Source organism: Carassius auratus, unplaced genomic scaffold, assembly GCF_003368295.1.
Source record: "Carassius auratus strain Wakin unplaced genomic scaffold, ASM336829v1 scaf_tig00023173, whole genome shotgun sequence".
Classification (NCBI taxonomy): Eukaryota; Metazoa; Chordata; class Actinopteri; order Cypriniformes; family Cyprinidae; genus Carassius; species Carassius auratus.
Window position 1 is genome coordinate 254,760 of NW_020525240.1, and position 18,778 is coordinate 273,537.

The window sequence follows — 18,778 nt, forward strand, 5'->3', positions numbered from 1 at the left end:
TTCTATGTTTTGCCAGGGGATTTACACAAGCTCCAGTCTGGATCCAGAACACCTGAGAAGAGATGATGCTGACCCTCAGAGGACCTCAGATGATGCTAACCCTGAATCAACAAACAGACTAACAAATATTGCTACACATGTGACTGCATCATATAATAATTATTAATTATTCATAATTCCAAAATTCCAAAGTATAGTCATTGCCAGTGCTTTAAGTGGGCCAGTACACACAGGTACTCAGTACAGCCACTTCCAAATATAGCTCTTGAGCTTACTGGCGCCACCTCTCCGTGCGCCCAAAACGTGCTTGTAGCGTACCGGTACGCTCATTTGGACATCTGTTTTAATAGAGGTTTTAATCTTTTACCTGCACTGCCGATTTTCAGAGCGCCCTTCACAATGCAAGCTTCCTAATTCATCCCACCCAGAGCAGAAACTACATTACCCATTCACCCTTAAGTTATACAAGTGAATAGCGCATGTGTCGCTTACTGTAAGTGTCAACAACTCAACGTGGCCGGAGAAGGTGTGTGAAACTCGTTGTGAGTTATACTAAAGCAAAATCTTGAGTATTTATTGTCTGATAAACATTAAAAACTGTCTGCGGAGGTTGAGTCGTCCTGCAGCCCCCGCTGGCTGTTCATTGGCTGCAGCATCTTTTTTCTAAATTCTAAAAAAATACCGTAGACGGCAAGGCACAAATTTAGATAGTCATTTATCTAATTAATCTATAGCCTATGCACAAAGACAATATTATCTTTTTGTCCCCTTTTTGTTTTAAAGCTTGATGAAGAGAGAGAGCGCAAGTTGCTGCAGCTGAGGAGGACAGTGATGCACGCGTACAGGAGTGATTGACAGTTCGCTGCACTGTGTACAAAAAATACTCCTCTACACAATTATTTCGTTATTTTCGTTTAAGCTTATTAACGTTAGCGTTACAGAAAGGTCTGATTTACGCACTGTTACAGTCATTGTTTTTTTTTTTAAACAATGAAATTTGAGTTCATGATTTTAATGTTGCTGTTTCTTGTGGCAGACTAAATGAAGAGTAATGTTTCTTGTGGCAGACTGAAGAGTAATCCGGCAGAGTTTTATACTGAAACTTTCCGTCTAAAAGTCCTTCCTTGGTCTTATCCATATTTCTTTGCACGTTGAACACACATAGGCCACAACTGGAAATAAAAAAAAAAACTGCAACCGCGTTAATTGCGTTATTTTTTTTAACGCGTTAAATATTTCAAATTAATCGAATGCGTTAACGCGCTATTTTTGACAGCACTAATATATATATATATATATATATATATATATATATATATATATTTATTTATTTATTTATTTATTTTTATTTTTTTGCACCAGTCTTGAAAATCACATAAAATTCAAAACAGTTGCTATAATTAATCATAAATATGATTATATGATAATATAATAAGTAATTAATTATACGGGTTTTTTTAGTTTAGTTTTTTAAAAAGAAACACAGAATTCACTTTACCTGCTTGTTGGGAGTTTTGCAGCGTATGTTGTTCAAACAAAACAATTTCGTGAAGAAATCTCCGATCGTAAAACGCGTCTCCTCTCCTTCAGAGCGAATGATTGACAGATGAGTATCCGCTGTTTGAATTCCGCGCCACGGAAGAGGCGAAACAGCGCCGGGAAATCTACGTGTGGCCACAAATATATCGCATCCGTAGTGTTAAGCACTACCATAGAGAATGAATGGGAAAAGTTAAGAGAAGTTAAGCTTAACTATTTTCGGCTCCCGCGCGGGCCCCGGGGAATTGAACCCACAACCTTGCACTTGCTAATGCAATGTTCTACCACTGAGCTACAGGAACACTTCAAGATTTTGTGAAAAATAAGTTAAAATTTCACTTACTTTTTTATTTTGGAAAAGTTTTTACTCTAACAAAAAAACCGAAACAGATATTCTAGAAATTTCTAAATGTAAAATTTTTTTTTTTTCAAAACAGTTTTATCAGATGAGGGTAAATAAGTCTCTCACTTCTGTCCCTTTAAACCAGTTTACAGCAAAGACAGCATGAAGGAATGGATGCACATGATAAATATTCTGCAATTAAGAAAACAGGCAAAAGAAATTGCACTGTAAAACCCGATAAGTAAACTTTACTCAAACCGTTTGAGTAAACAGATTGCCTTGATTTAAACCATTTAAGTTTTAAAACTTTGCATTTAAGTAATTAAGTGATTAACTAAGTGCTGATTGAGAATTAGTGATGAACAGCTGCTGTTAACAAACAGAATCACTGAAGAAAAGAGAAACACCAGAACTACTACAACTGACTTCAGACACAGACTTAGATTAAATCAACTGAAATAAAATACATGAAATCTCTCAAGATCTGATTAAACAACCCCACAAACAGCATCACCAGCTCCACTTATTAATAACCAGACTGACTTTATTTCTGTCAGACGTCTACAGAAGATCTTATTGAGAATGAACTAAGGTTTAGATGTTGATTTATTGTTTGAAGTAACCATGTTAGAGATCAGTGTTTGCTTTAGTTGGGCTCTTGACCCTTGATTTCTGTCTTAGTCTTTTCTCTGGCTGTTATAACCATGTGTTTCTAAAACACATTTGTTGTAATTCAAACACCCAGAAGAAAAGCCATCAGGTGTTAACCTGTACCTAGGTGTAGGTTGTTATACTTTATATTGGTGATGATAATCATCAATTTTTTATCTGTATTGAATATAATTGTGAGGATACCACCTTTTCTAGTATCTTGCAGAGCCATAGAGAGAGAGAGAGTTGCGACAAGGGAAGTTTGAAATGTTTGGTCGTCACGTGATTCATGTAATTTATTAATTTATTTCAGGCTAACATTTAGTTGTATAAACACGGCTTGCCTTGCCTTTTTACGTTACATATTGTTCTTTTTTTCACTGATCTCATGTTAACTAATGTCAGATAGTACACAGGCTGGTGACAGTTGATTTTCAGCTCGCACTGCACTATACTGTTAGCAGCAGTAATTAGCATGCTAAGTAAATGTAAAATGAAGCTTATTGTTTACAATTCTTACAATTACATATAGTAATATAATTATGTACTTAATCATATACACAATATATTCAGGCATACTCATTTTCAAACATGTACACTGCTATTCAAAAGTAATGATTCTGAAAATTCAGCTTGGCATCACATGAGTATATTAGATTTTAAAATAGAAAACAGTTATTTTAAATGTCATTATTACGAGATTATTTTTTCTTTATTTCTCTTATTTTTATTGAAATAAATGCAATTAACTATTTACAGCAATTCATGAATACATTTCTAATAAATTTAATAGCATGCCAAGCATTTTGTATGTGTCCTTTCTTTCATGTTGTCCTTGCATAGTCTCCACCATGGTTTGCTGTGCTGCATGGTGATGCTCCACTCGGTCAGAGAAAGGTGTGCGAATGTATGGCTTCCCCGCTGACATGGAGAGGAGAAAATAATGGTTGGCTCAAGTCAGCAGCAACAATCTAAATATAAATAAAAATTACAACAACAACAAAAAATTGTTAGGTAATTATACTTACATTTATTTAAACCCAGGGAGCTGAGACATTGCGGGGAGTCATCAGTGTTACCTATAACTGTGCATTTAATGCCTGAATGCTCGTCTAAACTTCCTTATCAACTACATCATCCAACAAAGGGCAAGCCATTGTGAATAGGAAACACACAAATCTTTAGTCTATATATACTGCATACTGACATTCAACAGTATATTTCTACTCCATACTTGCATATACAGATATATAGACATAGTCTATATTCTATTTCTAATATTGTATAGTATAGTTCTTTTGCACTGTATTGGCATTCATTGTGGACAGCAAAGTAATAATTGCTCAGGAAAATCTGCTTTCCTCACTGGGTGTATGACAATAAACACTTTAAATCTTGAATATATTCATCAAAACTGTGACAGTGAAATGAACAGCAGTTTTAAATTATAAATAAAATAACAGTACACATACTTAGATGAATGACAGTATATCTAGTATTTTAATGCAGGACCTAAGTAACTAAAACACATTAATATCTAGTAGGATTTAGGGAGGAACTAGCCTATAAATCACTAGGATTAATTTTAACCTGGTTGTTCAGACCAGGCTAGCTGCAAAGTGTAAATCTCCATAGTAACTTAATGTAGACCTTCCTTCATTCAGCCGAGTCAAGGCTAAATTCAGCCAGGATAACTGGAAGATCCCAGCTTAATCCCTTATCTTGCTTTTGTCCAATACCCCCCAAGAATGACGTATACACAGGGAATGCAGTTTGCACCATGTATATTTAAAGTCATATCAGCGCCATCAAGTGTTATCTGACAGAACTTCAGGTCTTTAAATCTCCAGTTATTTTTATTTTTATTTTTCAGTTATCCATTTATTTATTTGTCTGTGTTATCATATTTTTCAGAAATGCAGAATTAGCTATATCATCTTGAATGAAGCTACAGCTCTTGGAAGAGTGTGCTCAAACCAATGGAAGGTGAAAATATAAAAAAAGACCGATATGGATGACTGGAACATTAGTTCCATTTGTATTTGAGTGAAGTTAAAATAAAATGAAAAAAAAAAAAATGCAGTTTTGGTCTTCTTGTTTTGAGTTTAATTTACATGTAAAGCATCATGTAATATTTAGTGTAATTATATTTCCCATTATATTGAATTTTTATGCACATGCCATTATTGTCAGAGTGTTCATGCAGGCCAGGGCTTCTCAGTCCTATTCCTAGAGATCTACCTTTCTGCAAAGTCCAACTCAAATCAGCTAAATAAGATCTTGTGGAGCATTATAGGGAGGTTTGCTTGATCGGGATTGGGACTGAATTTTCTAGGTGTACTGTAGGTAAATCTCCAGGAGAAGGGCTTGGAACTCTGGATATAGGCATTTTCAAGTAATTCGACAGGACTATTGCACTGAAAACAATTAATAAAATAAAATAACTAGAAAATAATATAAAACAATTACAAAAATAATACAATTCAATAAAAAAAAAAGAATGAATCCTAACAATAAAATATATCAGTCTTTCACTTAAAGGAAGGCCTAATATCTTATTTAGCAAAAAATAAATAAAAACAAAAACAAATAAATGAGGGTTGTGTTACAACTGTTCCGGCCCATTCAGTGTCTTCAATCATTCAGTTAAATGTGAATTACAAGTGTTTAGATTCATTATATATTTTTCATATATTTTTAATAAATTGACCAAATCATGTTTATATTTATATATAGAGCTTCTGCCCATGTTGTGTTTGGGAGTAAGGATGAGAGGAAATATCATTTACCTGACATAAAAAACAGTGGAAGTATAAAGACTTGAGCAGGTGTGTGTGTAGTTGTGTGTCTTGAGGGTCCGGCGGTTTGACTTATACTTGAGAGAGAGAGAGAGAGAGAGAGAGAGAGAGAGAGAGAGAGAGAGATGGCTCTGTGTTCAGTGGTCTCACAGTCACAGTGTGAGGAAAGTTCTCCAAGCAACTTCAGTAAGACTTTCTGCTCTCTTAACAGCACACGGATTACCCCGCCGCCTATGAGGATGTGACTCCAAACGTTTGCTCAGTGTGATTGTGATTGTTACACGTACGGTCACACTAATCTCAAATCCCCGGAGCGAGTAAGTTTGTGGAGTGAGCGAGTTTTTCCGCGGGATCAGTGGCGCTACATGTGTGAAAAAACGCACAAAGAATGTTATTGGGTTTGAAATTACGGTGTTTGTGATGAACTGAAGCTATTACGCATGAAACTATGAACGATCCGGAGCTTACGCCGATCTCCAAGGTGCAGCAGCGAATGGCTTCGGCTTTACCCGGGGAGGAGAGCACTCGGTCTGTCAGCGTGTGCAGACCCGAGCGCAATGGGATCTTCTTCATCCACTGCTTCGTCTGTGGGAGCGGGGTAACCCCGGGGAACGAGCTGAGCCTACAGGTAAAATACCAACGAGAAAAGGATGCCCCGTTTTTCCCTTTCCTGCAAGGCCAGGACCCGGCTCCTGGGGCTCCGGTGATCGGTCCGGACGGGGACGCACTGGTATGCGCTGTGTGCCACTGCTTCCTGCGCGAACAGTGGAACTCATTCGAGCGCAACAGGACGCCGATCGAGAAGCGCATGTACTGGCTCAAGAGGCCATACCAGTGCGACTTACGGAACATTACGTACGATCTGGATAGGAGAATGAGCGTTAGCAATTACGACGCCAATGATTCGGACATTTCCTCATTCTCTGATAATGACCTGTCCGAACAGGAATTGGACTTTTCAGCGTGTGTAATGAATAGCAATAATGCCACAGGGTTCCATGCGTCTAATAAAGCATCCAGAGAAAGCAGCAGAAAGAACACAGTGAGTGTTAAGAGCAGTCCTGAGTCACTGCGATATCCTACCAGAGTTTACACAGGTCAGGACGTACCGAAATCAGATCGACGTGCGACTAAAATCACCAACCATACATCGCATTCTTCCGTGTCCAAGGCTCTCCAGCAGTATGACAGTCCATCAGTGCGCACACCGCTGCAGGATAACGGCATCATTTCGTGCGATAAGCAGTGGATACAGGCGTCCACCGGTGATTCTGACAGCTGCGATATTAACATCACCAGCGATGACGAGAGAGAGCACGCAGCATCATCTCACTTAAAAGTAGAGAGGAGCCAAGTAGCCAAATGTCACACTAGTTTTCTTTCAGATGAATGTGCCTGTTATATTTGTGGAAGCAGGCTTCAAGAAGGAGGCCGGTTCAGGGTATTTGTACAAAAGCAGGAGAGAGCATCCAGTGAACCATTTTTCCCTTCTCTGTGGCTCCATACCCCACCACCTGATGCAGTGCCCCTTAGCCTGGGTGGATACACTCTGGTGTGTACCACTTGCCACTCCTCCCTCATGCAGCAGTGGCAAGGGTTCGAGTTTGCAGCAGTTCCTGTTCTCCAGCGACTCTATGTGGTGCCCCTCAACACAGGTGCTGCAACCCCTCTTTCTCCACCTGCCATAAATGAATGTGGGGATGGACTCCCAAAAATCCATCCGGTCCCCTCCATGCCACAGAATCGCAGGGAGACCTGCTACCTATGTGGAGAGGACTGTGGTCGAGAGGTCAGGATGGCATACACCCATGTTGGTGCAAGTAAATCCCACAGTGCAATGTATTTTTCCATTCATAAATCTGCTACCATGCCCTCCAAATGCTCAGAGAATGCGGAATGGAAGGGTACATTGCTGTGTCGCGTGTCACAGCATCTTGGAAGGGATCTGGGCAGAGTACTGCCTCTGTCTAAGCGAAGAACTCATTACTTCCGTCCCCACGTTCCTTGAGAGATACCACCTGGCCATGGGAAGGGGAGGTGTGTTGGTATCCCCCCACAGAAGACCCCTGTTGACCCCTTCTCAGACTGGCACAACAACCACAAGCCACACCTCCATCTGTTACTTGTGTGGGGAGGAGCTGTCTGGAGGAACCGAGTATCAACTTCATGTTAACCCTCCAGGGCGTTGCGGGGAAAGAGAACCCTTTTTTCCCTTTCTAACTGTCCACCCTCCCGCTCCCCGTGCCCGCCCTGCTGATGCCACGGGCCTTGTGTCTGCCTGTGCACTGTGCTATCATGACCTGCTGGGCCAGTGGACGCAACATGAGACTCAGGGCTCAGAATCTGGCCCTTCCAGCAGCCCCTGGGCACGTCAGTATAAATGCAACACTTTCATCTGCTTCTTCTGCAGGAAAGAGAAGAAGAGACCTCTTGGACTGAAGGCAGTGCGCGTTGACCGCTTGCCTGTTTTCCTCTATGCTCCAAGGGTCAGTCAGACCCTGGTAATTGACAATGGCAAGCAGTTAACAATTGGCTCCTGTGTGGAATGTAAGTCCATGGTCCGGGCTGGGCAGAACATGAAACCGGTTAGTGGAATCACAAAAAACAAGGTAAGAATGTTACGGGCCAGACTGCTTTCCATTATAATCTTTATACTCTTGTTTCACAGTCCAGGTAGTTACAAACAATTTTACATGTTTAGAAACTCATTATAACTGCAGCTTACTTATTTCTTCTTTTCAATCAACCACTAGAGGGTCTTTCAGAGCCTTGTGGGGTCTCAGTTAGTCCACTTTATTAGGCAGCTTTGGCTGGAGCTGATTCTGGGCCAGCATGCAAAAGTTCATCTGATGCACTGAGTGAGTGAGCCAAGTGTTGAAACTGAAGTTTTATGGCAAGCTGCTGTTCTTTCTAGCGAGTGGGGTAGCCATAACAGGCAGGGGGTAGATAAAGCATGGAGCCTGTTGTATTAAAGAAATAAACATTTTGCAGACAGTCTAGTGGTTGTAAGCTCTGTTTAAAAACATTCTTCACAGTGGCCAACTAAAGATTTTGTTGGGCTCCTGGTGTGTGTGTGTGTGGTAGTTTTTGTGTTTATTTTGAGGATGTTGAGGAACACTGTCTTAATGTCCAGGTAGATGTTTATTTTGTGTTTTCCACAAAATCACCACTTCTCCAATCTTTAAATGAAGCTCCTTGTATGTATGGCTTTGTTTACTGCAGGGCTCCAGACTTACATATGAGAGCGGTGCCAACAAGTTTTACAGTATGTGGCATCAGCACTTTATTTGCACTCGTGGAGATGGGGAGACTAATACTAAAGGACACAAAGGAAAGTTTCCTATAATATTGCATATTATTTAAATGCACATTTGGCACCTTGGGTTTGGCCTTTTCTTTTCTTTTTTTTTCTTTTCTTTTCTAATTTTAAACTATAATTATTCCACAGTATTCATACTTTTAACAGGTTGTAGCCCATGATAACTACAGTTAAACTTGCATGGCTCCTCACTACCATGGTGAAATGGTAATTGTTTTTCTAACTATTTGATCTCTAAAAAAACTTGTATTTGTTATGAAAAACAAATGTTATAGAAAGATAAACTGACATATAATCATAAAAATGAATATTAATTTAATTTAATTTCCTAATATATTTAGCACAATATACATCACTATATATTAATAACATTATAGTTATACCACATTACTGCCAAAATGCCTTGGTAAATACAGTTTACTACAGTAAATCCATGGTAAATATTTTCAAGGATAGTGATTTGTTGATTGAAAACATGTGTGCACATGACACAATGATTTCTCCTGTTTTCTCATGTTCATTGCTGTTCAGAATATTGAGGCTGTTTCATCTGGTTTGCAATTAGTTTCAATCACCAAGACAACATTTGTTAGATTTTCTGAATTAAATTTATGAATTAAAGCTTCTCTCACTGGATCCCACAGCACTGTTTATAAATTATGCCATGTAGTTAAGATCACTCTGAGAATAAATGCACCTGCTCTGAGCAGGTAAATACACTGTACTGAACAGCTCACATGGATAGTTCTTTTTAATTACCTTTTTGTAGTGTTTAACTTTTTTTTTTCTATGCAAAATGAATGAAAGTGCGTAGTCTAATCATATAGTTGACCAACCTTATAGAGGCTCCAGTGTGACCGCTAACAAAATTTAGTCACAACAAAATGTAGCAAGTCTGAAGCCCTGCTACTGTATGAAAGATGACCCTGTTATGCTTTTGTTTACCCTGCTCCTTGTTTCTCAGGATATACTCTTGTGTGTGGAAGTGTGTGTTTGTAAACTGGTCATCATATTGTAGGAGTAACTTAAAGCTAGTTATCGTTTGTTGTATTGTTTTGTTTTGTATATCAATTAATCATTCTTAATATACAATCAGGGTTTGAAATGAAAACCTAAAAAACCTGGCAAATGTGGGTGAAAATCAACCATAGGAGGTAAAACTCAGTATTCCGTTTGGCTAATAAATTTTGTCCTTCAACCAGGAGCCTCTAAAATTATCAAAACAAAGCATAAACAGGGTCGCACACTAGATGTGATGCCCCATTTCTTTAAAATTTAAATCTGTAAATGTTCTGTGTTTGATGACACCATTTGGCATATGTTGGTGATGTCCAAATATGTGTCCAGATGCTGTTGACATGATTAGGTGCCATTCTCATAGTTTTCCATTAAAACTACATCTCCAACAACAACATATTTACATGTATTTTTTTTTTGGGGGGGGGGGGGGCGATATGATACCTGTAAGATGTCTCAGGTGCCTCTTGTCTGGTCTTGTCTTGGAGCCATGGGAGCCACTTTTTAACTGAAATGAATGGAGAGGCTTCAAAACACTGAATTCATTACTCTTTTCACGTTCATAAATTTGTACTTGAATGAATTCACCTCTGAATATTAGTTTTTTGGCCTGTCAATGTTGTCATTATTGCAGTGACAAAATGTACATTTTAGTAAAAAGTTTTAATTTCAGTACATGTCTACAAACTGCGCCTTGTGTCACCCTGGCACGAACTTTACTTTGATGTACCGTATTTCTCATGACATTTCAGTAGTTATGTTGTGTTTCATATTGTCTTTATTCTTCAGAGGAATTACTAGATTTCAGCAACACAGCTTGGAAAACTTTACTATGTATGCGAAACACTGTTTAATTAATCAGAGATGATAGTTAAGGCAGATAAAGTGATAAAGTGCTGTCAGCAGTTCTTGTGGTGCAAATGGAAAACCGTTTGTTGTGCATAATTTTATACAATCGACCCGGGTTCAAATCTGCCTTTTGACTAAGTTTTTTTATCTTTTCAAATTTCAAATCACATCAGAAAAGCATGTATTTTCAATAAAAATTAAGGAAATTTTCAGAAAGTTGTGAGGGATGGCTTTATTGTCCCAATAAGGTGGCATCCATTTAATAATCTGAATAAAAATTATAATTTACACTCAATAAGTTATTATTGCATACTGTTTTATAATGTATCACAATTCTGATGTGCAGATAATTGCCACTATTTGCAATAAGTAGTATACAGTATATAGCAGAAAATCCTGCTATTTTAACAGAGTGTCCCTAAAAAGTCATATGAAGTCACATGAAGGTAAATTTAAGAGGTAAAACTTTACAATAAGGTGTCATTGGTAAACACTAATTAATGTATTAATTAACATGAACTACTGTAACAATGAACAATACATTTGTTATAGTATCTATTAAAGTGTTTTTTTTTTCTTTTCTTTCTGCTCTATTTTAAGGCATCTTTAAAGGCTCATTTTAGGTGAAATAAGACTTTTAAAGACCCTTTAAAGACAAGCAGAATCCATGTCACTTTGAATAATATGCCATAAAACATGTCATAAATGTTTGAAATCGCACACAGATAAAAGTCGAAACATTGTGCTTTTAAAATTGGGTGCTTCTCAAACAGAAGGCGGCATCCTTGAGAATGCATCTTTCCTAGTCCAGTCGTACCATATAGGCCTTAAAGCTAGAGTCCTGCTAGAATGAGATGAGAATTAAATGCTAGAATGAGATGCTCTAGTTCACATGGCTACATCATAAATGTACAAAAATACTATTAAATGCACAGAAATACTATTAAATCATAATTTAAGGAATACTTTATATTAAAAATATTTATATTTACTAACTTTCTATTAATGCAATTTATATCAACAGTACACTGTTTATGTGATTAATTTACAACAAATCAACAGAAAACAAATGCTTTCATTTCCAAAATCATGTTTATTTGTCTTGAATTACAAAATGAGATTGGATGACCTCTGTTCAAGTTCATTTTTAGCAATTTTTTTTCTGACTGAGAAGGACAGATTATTATAGGCTCTAAAGGAACACTCAGTTAAAAAAAATAATTACAAAAGACAAATGTCCATCAATAAACCCAAGACAACAGTGTAAACAATACATACAAATAAAAAACATCAAGAAATCACAATGGAAAATTGTTTGTGTGTGCATATGTGTGTATAGAGTCAGCATTAGAATGAATAGCAATAAGATCAGTCTCACCACTGAGAGTAAGTCCGAGAGAAGTATCTTTGTTGTATTTTCAGTTGTTTATTGAAAAGTTGAATGGCCTTCTCCAACTGTACATATTTCAATTGTACATATTTATGCATAAAGCATTAATTGGTTTACATTTAAATTTAATCTTTACTATAACCTGTAAATATTGGTATAATATTATGTGCTTTAGTCCCTATGATGAGCACAGAGCTTTTTAGGCATTAAATAATTATGTAAATACCAGTAAATTGACTACTGCAAACCATGGTAAGTCATATTGCATATATTATTTAAATACTTTCCTTTCATAATTTTTGAATTTGAAAGGGAAATGCCTGCAAATTTTTCCAATGTATTTTCTCCACTGTATTTGTGTGTGAATATTATGTATAGTGGATAGTAGGGCTGGGCGATATGGAGCAAAAAATATATCTCAATATATATTGCTATATCTCGATATATACGATATATATCTTAATATCTTTACAGGAAAAATAGCCACCCAAAAACCACTACAAAAAATAATTAAAAAAAAATAATTACGTTAAGGGCCCTATGAAATGTCATATATTTTCTTCACCATATGTTTTATTATTACCTAATTCTATGTTTTAGCATGTGTCATTATTTAAATGCATAAAAACAACTTAATTTGTAAAAATAAAAATAAAAATCTTAAAATAGCCTTATGAAATGTTTTTCCCCCTCTGAAATTCTGTGTATTTAAATTTTTTTCTGGTTTTTAAATGAAGGCATAAAACATTCATTTAATTTATCTTTGAATTATTGAAAATTAAGCAAACTTTATTTTTTGGTAAACAAAGGGGATTTACTATTAAAAATAAAACATGGAAGAAATGTTGTGTGATTATTCCTTAACAAATTATGTTCTTTTCATTTTTAGTAGTAGTAGGCTATGTACATTCTGCTGAGCAATAGTAATAGATTTCTGGCAAATAATTGTCTTTAAACTAAACCAGACTTTTATTTTTGAAGGGTTTACCGTACCTTTACAGTTCTGTGTATGTGATACTACAGTCTACAGTATGATGTGATATATGATGCTAGTTTTACTCAAATCAAATGGTCAGATGCTCATGAAGTGACTCTCTTTTATGACTGGATTTCCTGGATTCTGTCCGTGATCTCTGCATCACGGAAATCATAGGGCCCTACATTAGACATCTGCCTGCTGTTCGTCCAACACCTTAAAACCGAAGTATCTCCATATAATGGAGCCAGTTGTCTTTTTTGATACTAGTTCTGTAGCTTGCGGGCTGGTTGAGGATGCAGCCATGTTCAATGAGAAAACAGGCGAGGGGAGGGGGAACAAAAGCGAGGTGGGGGGCGAGCACAGCACAGAGAAGGCAAACAAGCAAAGTGGCGGAATCAGAATTAAATATAAACAATATATTAATATATACGATATGTCAAAATCCATATAGTGTTTAAAAAATATATCGATATATTTTAAATATCGAGATATCGCCCACCCCTAGTGGATAGTCAGTACAGGTCTGAGTATTCATATGGCAAAGGTCACCTATGGTCAGAATGTGGCCTTGCAAGAAAAAACTGATGGACAGCTGGTGGTCATCTGAGCTGTGAGAGATCTTTGAGTTGTGGTAGCATGGTAGTGATTATGGTTGAGCAGGTGTTAGAGTGCTGGATATAATGTCAGGGCAAACATCTGTGTGTATGAGAGGGAGAAAGTGCACATGTAAAAGTTTGATAGAGAGAACCATTTCAAAGACAGCAGCTGTTGTATACAGCATTTCAAGCCCAAATCACGAGTGAGAACTGGAGACAGATCCACTTTCTCTCTTTTATGTAGAGTTCTCGGATCTTTTAATAATTGAACATGCACATCGGACAGATTAAATGCTGTCAGATCCTTGTGTCAGATATGGATTCACACTAGCACTTATCACAACCTAGAAGAGCAATTTCAGGGTATGAAATGTTTGCTTGAGACAGCAGGTTGGTAAGGCGCAAGGGGGTTGGTCTTTATTGGTTGTCTAGCACTAAAGGAGGTGAACAAAGGCCTCCTGTAGTGAATCGATGCATTTTTGTAAAAACATAACCTCAAAACGTAATTATCACTTTAGTGTAGCTTGTGTTCACTGTTGTACATGCAAGCAGTTCCGGGCTGATGACGTATGCAGTCGGGGTAAAATCTAAACATATATAATCATTTACACAATGGCTGTCATAACATGTTTCATAACAGATTCATTTTAACATAAATGAAATAGTTGAATAAACAGAAAATAAAGATATTACTAACAGGTGACGTAAAATAAAATGCGTATATAGTCTAATATTTCATAAAATGCTATTCTCTGCACTTAATTTCGAACTAACGAGCTGTGGACACTGAGGACTAGCCTGAGGTAAATGCTACATGATATTTTGTTTACAAGCTGTTTTACTGACGTTTTCCACAATTGAAACACTGACTGAATGATTACATGACAGTGAGACATGAGATGTTCATTCATGTTTATTTTGGATTACAACTATAGTAAAAAGGAAGGAATCACTGTTTTAACTGAGTCGTACTATACAGCAATCTGTCACACCACATCAAAGAGCATTAAAACGGCTGTTTATATATTGTTTAATTGTATACTGTTTAATTATTGTTTGAATTTACTGAAAAAAAGACATGATTCAAAAGATGAGGCTTTGTTTCTTATTGAAAGAAACAATACAATGAAGTTTCACTTGAGCAGTGGATAAAATAATGCTGTATTTGCTTAGTACACATGCATTCCGAACCGAAATGCCCTTATCAAACATATTCAATAAGAGATAAATGTACCATTACACCCCTACTATACTGATATTTTTGCAGTATCAGTGCTGGGCTGTCAGTCATTGCTACGCCAGCAGGTGGCAGCAATGGATTGATTTTACAAATATGTCCTGATTAAAAAACATTCCTTCAAAGGATATGCTTAAAAATGCTGATTCGTTCATGAGTGAAAAAATGTGTTGAAATTAATATAACGTGTGCCATTTCACAAGGCTCAATTGAAGAGCAGTGTATCCCAAGAGTTAAATTGAAACTGTTGGTTCATAGAGATCAATGACATTAATTCAGTGTACTGAACAATGCTGACTTCAGTCATAGCAATCCCTCAAAACGGTGAAAGGCTACTTTGACAAAGATATCGAATTCATCTTCTGACAACTGATGGCAAACTGATTTTTTTTTTTCATGATTATATGATTTGACCCGAAGAAAGACAGGTAATTGCACATCCTCAGTCCCTTGTCATTTTCAGCTCTGTCTCTCCGTGTGTCTGTGGATGTATGTTTGTTTTATGTGGAGCTGCCTGAGCTCACCTCTGCCTCAAACACAGAGAGCAAATGAGATGACAGAGGCCGCGATAGACTAAAATTCATTTTTTACAATGGGCAATATACCAAAACTTATCACAGCCATGATGTCCATATATCATGTGATAAGTCAGTAATTATTTGCAACAGGTCTACCTGTCCATATGCTGCTCTTTTTTCCAAAGAGCTGTTATAAGCTGTTCACGTGAATATTTAAAAATGTTGGCAAATATAAAACATACCTACAGTAAACCTCATCCTAAATTTACTGGTTTTGATCATTATCTTTGTGTCTATAACAACAAAATGTATGTTATGTGTCAGTTTATTATGTTAGTTTTTGTTTATGATTGTAATAATAAAAAAAAAAAAAATTATAAACATTTTGTTATGATTCTGTGGACCCCCTAATTGAGAAACACTGTTGTATGAGGTGTGTTTCTTATAGTGTGAAAGTTTTTTTTTTTTTATTACTAACCCCCTTCTCTTCCCCTGCCCTGACTGTGGGTATTTAAGAAGAGATAAAATGCAGAAATGCTGTTTGTCTTTGGGTATGTAAAAAATAGTGCTGGTGTAATGGGAGCTGTATCAGGAACTTCTGCTGGAGTGACAGACTTTCAATGTTTAGACCTGAGCTCTGTGCTAATATTATCAGAAACACATCAGACCAACATAAGATAGCATCACTGAGTCCCAGCTTTAGACTCTTATCCAGCAGGGCTAAGATTGTTATCCAACAGACAAAAAGTCCAGTTCTGAACCAAGCACCTTGAGCAAGGTAAACTAGGCATTTAGGATTAGTATATTCTTTATTCATTATAATCGATTATACAAACTTAAAAACTGAAAGAAATCTAAATTATTCTGTACAACAGTTGTAACAAGATGATAGCGTAATTATTTAGCTTTAGTCAGTTAAATTTTGTAGTTAAGTTTAATAACTGTAAAGTGTTGATATTTCAACTTGAGTCAGTTGAGTTCAATAATAGTTTCAATAAATAAATAAATTATAAACAAATTCAATTCAGCTGCAAAGCAGAAGAGAACAATGTCGTTATGGCCCGGAAGTACTTTTTTTTTTTTTGTGGTCTGCCTACACAGATTTCAAAGTATCACTGCGAACGAGTACAACCTAGTGGACTCATTCAGATTTATACAGTTCTTAGTAATGTGTTCATGCATGGGTCACTGTGCCACAAGCTATGAAGGGATTAGTAAATGGCAACAGATGAGGGGTAAAAAGAGGTCAAAGATCACACAGGTGGTGGTCAATGTGGTGACACTGTAGGAAAGCCCATTTTGAATAGAAATAGTCAGTTCCTCTTCAGGAACTCGAGCTGCGTCGAGAACGATTGGGGAACGCCCCCAGCGTGACGTCTCTGAATCATGTGTGTAATCAGTCCAATGGATGGGCGAGACGTCATAGGCGGGTGACGTCAGAGACCAGGAAGCATAAAAGCCGGAGAAACACAGCCGGCACCAGCCTTTCTGTCTTCAGCAAGCGCTCTCATACAGGTAGGCACAAAAACAGAGTGTCGCCTCACGTGCTCCTCCAGCTAAGCGGAGCCGTGGGTCCAGACAACGCTCTGGGTCGGGGGCCTCTAAGTCTAAGCCGGATCTGCGGACTGTACTTAAGGCTAAGAGATCTGCGGTAGAGCTGCACGATTAATCGTTAAAAGATCGCAATCTCGATTCAGACACCCTCTCGATCTCATTTCTAAAAGACAATGATTCCCAGAGTCTGTTAAACCTTTGACAAAGTCTTACCGGATCATTCAAATCCGTGCGCGCACTGCCGCTGACACAGAGAGAGCTCTTACCATGTTTGGTTAAGAAACATCTTCACAAACAGTCTTTTCAACTACACAGTATTATATCTGTCTTACAGTCATTTATATTATCACAGAAATACTGGGATAAAGTTTATAGTTTAAATATAAACATTGATGTCTATATGGCAGCGATCAAAATATTACAAATCCCCTTTTGAAAGTACTGCGCTTTAAATAACGTTTGTGTCGATTGCATTGTTTCACCAATTGGTGGCGACAAGTGTCTTAATTTATTTGTCAATGAATAAATTTTTCATTCAAGAGAATCGTTCAAAAACGCTGATTCATCCAGAAATGAAACAAGTGTAGTAGGTTTATGAGTGAGTCGTTGAATCAGTGATCTAAACAACTTTTTCATCATTCTAATATTTAAAAAACTGGGGTTTTAAATATATTATATATACACTACCAGTCAAAAGTTTTTGAACCATAAGATGTGTAATGTTTTTTTAAAGTCTCTTCTGCTCACCAAACTATATTTATCTGATCCAAAGTACAGCAAAAACAGTAAAGTTTTGAAATATTTTTACCATTTAAAATAACTGCTTTCACTTGAATGTATTTTAAAATGTAATTTATTTCTGTGGTGTGCAGCTGTATTTTCAGCATCATTACTCCAGTCTTCAGTGTCACATGATCTTCAGAAATCATTCTAATATGCTGTTTTGCCGTTCAAAAAAAAAACATTATTATTATTATTATTATTATTATTATTATGTTGAAAACAGATGAGTAGATTTTTTTCAGGTTTCTTTGATAGAAAGTTCAGAAGAACAATAATTGTGTGTAATAGAAATATTTTGTTATAAATGTCTTTGTCACACTTGATCAATTTAAAGAATCCTTGCAAAATAAAATAATTAATTTATATACTTGTGATAATGATAATGTTAATAGTAATAATAATAATAAAGAATCGTAGGAGAATCGTGATCTCTATATGAGATCAAAAAATCGTGATTCTCAATTTATCCAGAATCGTGCAGCCCTAGTCTGCGGCCAATAAGCCCTGACGCCACTGGCCCGGGGCTTATGAGGGCAGTCCTCTCTGTGGTGCAGCGGGTTACACCGCATTACATGGTGTCCGTCTCACCTCAGTGCCCTCAGGAGATCGTTCTGCCAACCCTGCCGGAGTTACAGGGCGCAGCGGTCTCCCGCCCAGAAACGCAGCGGTGCTGAGTGGCTCGCCGCCTCCGCGGAGGTCTCTAGAGCGGTTAGTTTGGTTGTATCCTGCTGGTCCGCCATTACAGGGCACCGAGCTAGCCGTTCTGATTACACCAGAGGTCAGTCTCGAGAGACTGACTCCCTTAGTAGATTATTTAGCAGCGTGGAAACTACTGTCAAATGTATCTCAATGGGTCCTGTACACTGTAGAAAGAGGCTACATGATTCAGTTTGGTTCTCCTCCGCCTCGATTCAACAGGGTTTCACCCACGCTGGTGGGTCCCGAGCAGGCTCTGGTTATGGAACAGGAAGTGCACACTCTTCTGAGGAAGGAGGCCATCGAGGTGGTCCCTCCTCACGACAGGGAGTCAGGGTTCTACAGCCGGTACTTCATTGTTCCAAAGAAGGATGGGGGGGTTGCGTCCCATTTTAGATCTGCGGCTAGTGAACCGCTTAGTCAAGCGACTAAAGTTCTGGATGCTCACACTCAAACAGGTTGTGTCTCAGATCAGGTCCGAGGACTGGTTTGTCACGATAGATCTAAAA

The 18,778-nt window shown here is 37.5% G+C and overlaps 1 pseudogene; it reads left to right on the forward strand.

The window, feature by feature from the left end:
- The first annotated feature begins 5,456 nt into the window (after nt 1-5,456).
- On the forward strand, nt 5,457-8,647 carry LOC113077689 (uncharacterized; annotated as a pseudogene).
- The last annotated feature ends 10,131 nt before the right edge of the window (nt 8,648-18,778 follow it).